This window comes from Ambystoma mexicanum, chromosome 4p (genome assembly GCF_040938575.1).
Source record: "Ambystoma mexicanum isolate Mex_15411 chromosome 4p, UKY_AmexF1_1, whole genome shotgun sequence".
Classification (NCBI taxonomy): Eukaryota; Metazoa; Chordata; class Amphibia; order Caudata; family Ambystomatidae; genus Ambystoma; species Ambystoma mexicanum.
Window position 1 is genome coordinate 372,337,861 of NC_090927.1, and position 3,026 is coordinate 372,340,886.

Sequence of the window (3,026 nt, forward strand, 5' to 3'; positions counted from 1 at the left end):
GGTATAATAATCAATGCTAGGTCAGATGTTGCCCAACCGGATGCTATTTGCTCTACTCTTGAGGAATTCCAGACTGATATTGTATGCCTGATTGAAACTTGGCGTACTACCACTTCTGGCCCAGGTATAGTACACATGCTTCCTCCTCAATACAGTATTCGACATCTTGATCGACCCGCACCCAAAACAGGGGGCGGAGTGGCCACTACATTTAAGAGCTTGTTTTGCTGTTCTACCATTTCCTGGACTCACAAGCTACCATGTGAAATGTTTATAGTTAGACTTCAGGCATCCCCTGAGAGCTCCATATATTTTTTAATAGTTTATCGCCTTCCTTGGTGCGTATCTAATCAGTTTTTAGGTAGCATTTTACAGTTGGTTGCTGCTCTCTCTCTGACACATTGTAACTTAGTCATTCTGGGTGATTTTAATCTTCCCCCTAAAAACCCCAATGACCAGCAAGCCAACAGACTTGTCTCTGTTTTGGCAGACTGCACTTTTATTCTGAGAAATCACAGTCCAACCCATGTCGGAGGCAATCACTTTGATTTCATTTTTTCTGATTTTGCTGGACTTTATGTATATCCGCCCAGTCTTTAATATGGTCAGACCACTACCTATTGTTGTTCCCCTTTTCCCTTCCAAGGTCTAAGCAGAGGCTGATAGCCCTAGCTAAGATTCCCCAACCCTGGTCCAGGGTTTTTTCTGAGTCTATCTCAGACTCGATTATAGCCCTTACCTATGGTGGAATAGCACATTAATCGAAAAATCCCTGTAGTGCTGTGATTGATGCCATACAGGCGACAGTTGATACCCTTGCCCCTGCCCACACTCAGCTGGATGTGTTGAGCCCTCTGCTCCCTGGTTTTTACCCGCACTTAGGCTGCTGAAAGAACAGTGTTGGCAGCTGAAAGGAGTTGGCACAGCTATCTCGATCCTTCTGCAAAATTAGCCTATTTACAGGCTCGCACCAAATATCAAACTGCAATAAAGAAAGCCAAATCTTGTCGTTTTACGGAGCGCATTCTTACAGCCTCATGCTCCACTAGAGAACCCTTTTGAGTTGCTAAGGAGCTGACTACTCCAAAACAGGCTCCTTCAAAGATCTTCCGAACTCAGGCTCACTGCAAACGCATTGCCTCCTTTTTGAGGGATAACATTTATAACATTTGGGAACAAAAAAATCTAGGAAGCCTGGTCCCGACTGACCCCCCTGTTTTAATTTTTGCCACCAAAGAGACATTACCTAGTGCCTTTCAGTTCAGAACAGTGACAGACAGTATGGTCTCCTCTGCACTGCTGAAACTTCGCTCTGCTTCTCCCATGGATCCTATTCCCCTCCGCACTCTCCAAGCAGTTTCTAATAACTCTATCTCTCTGTTTACTGCTGTACTCCATTACGCTTTATCCACAGGGCATATTCCTGAGCTCCACTATTAAAAAAATCACATCTTGATCCTGCAATAGTGGAAAATTACTGACCTATCTCAATGTTTCCGGTTCTAATGAAACTGATGGAATCTATTGTGACCCCTCAACTCTCTGCCTTTCTGGAATCCAATCATGTTCTCCATTCTTTTCTGTCTGGATTCCACCCCAGTATGGGTACAGAGTCCATTTTGGTTGTTGTTATAGATGACATTGCTTTGCTTCAGGACCATGGAGAGGTGGGAGCTTTGATTCTCCTTGACCTCTCTGTGGCCTTTGACACTGTTGATATTCAGATTCTGCTTCAATGTCACCAGGAGGCAGGAATCTCAGGCACTCCGTTGAAATGGTTCTCTTCCTTTTTGTCGGAACAGGTTGAAACAGTCTCTCTTCCTCCTTTCACTTCCACGCCCATTGTACTGAACTGTGGAGTTCCCCGGGGTTCTGCTCTGTCTCCTCTTATGTTTAATTTGTATATGCAGGCTCTGGCTAATCTGATCACCAGCTAGGGAGTACATTTCTACTCTTATGCGGATGATATTCAGATTCTATTTCGCCTTAATGTGCCATCATTGACAGACAGACCATTGCGCCATCATCAGTAGAGAGGAGGCAAGTTGTGCAAGGTTGCCATGGCCCGTACGAAGCAGACCCCCCGCAAGTCCACCGAAGACAAGACGCCCCCAAGCAGCTGGCCACCAAATCTGCCTGCAAGAGCGCCCCTGCCACTGGCGGTGTCAGGAAACCTCACTGCTACCGGCCAGCACCGTGGCCCTCAGGGAGATCCGGCGCTACCAGAAATCTGCTGAGCTGCTCATACGCAAACTGCCCTTCCAGCGCCTGGTGTGGGAGATCGCACAGGATTTCAAAACCGACCTGCGCTTCCAGAGCTCGGCCGTCATGGCCCTGCAGGAAGCCAGCGACTCCTACCTGCTGGGGCTCTTTGAGGACACCACCCTGTGTGCCATTCATGCCAAGAGAGTAACCATTATGCCCAAGGACAGCCAGCTGGCCCGCCGCATCCGAGGCGAGAGGGCCCGAGGGGCACCGGCAGCACGACCCACCACCACAAAGGCTCTTTTAAGAGCCAAAAAAAATAATAAATGTGCCATCATCTGATGCCCCGAACAAACTGAAAAACTTCCTTGCTACGGTTGGTTACTGGATGGCCAAACAAGTGGCTCAAACTTAATGGAGATAAAATGGAGGTCCTCCAGGTTGGATGAAATATTGTGGGACAGCTTTGGGCGTGTGACTATTGGCCTTCCTCCCTCTTTCCATGTCTGGAGCACACTCCAATAGTGAAGAGCCTAGGGATCAAACTAATGACTAAAGGCTCAAGAGAACCCCAGATCTCTGCAGTCTGCCAACTAGTCTACACACAACCAAAAGTCTTGAAAAAGGTTTTACCATTTCTACGGGTTGTGTCCAGGTCCAAAATTTTGACTACATCTATCATGAGTTCCTTGGATTATTGCAATGGCATTTATCTGGGCCAACCAGAGGCACTACTGCAACGCCTTCAAACTCTCCAGAACGCAGCAGCGTGACTTGCTCTGGGAGCCCCAAGACTGGCTCACTCTCAAGACATACTTTAT

The 3,026-nt window shown here is 47.4% G+C and overlaps 1 pseudogene; it reads left to right on the forward strand.

The window, feature by feature from the left end:
• Positions 1-2,060: 2,060 nt before the first annotated feature.
• LOC138452827 (histone H3-like) lies at positions 2,061-2,547 on the forward strand (annotated as a pseudogene).
• The last annotated feature ends 479 nt before the right edge of the window (positions 2,548-3,026 follow it).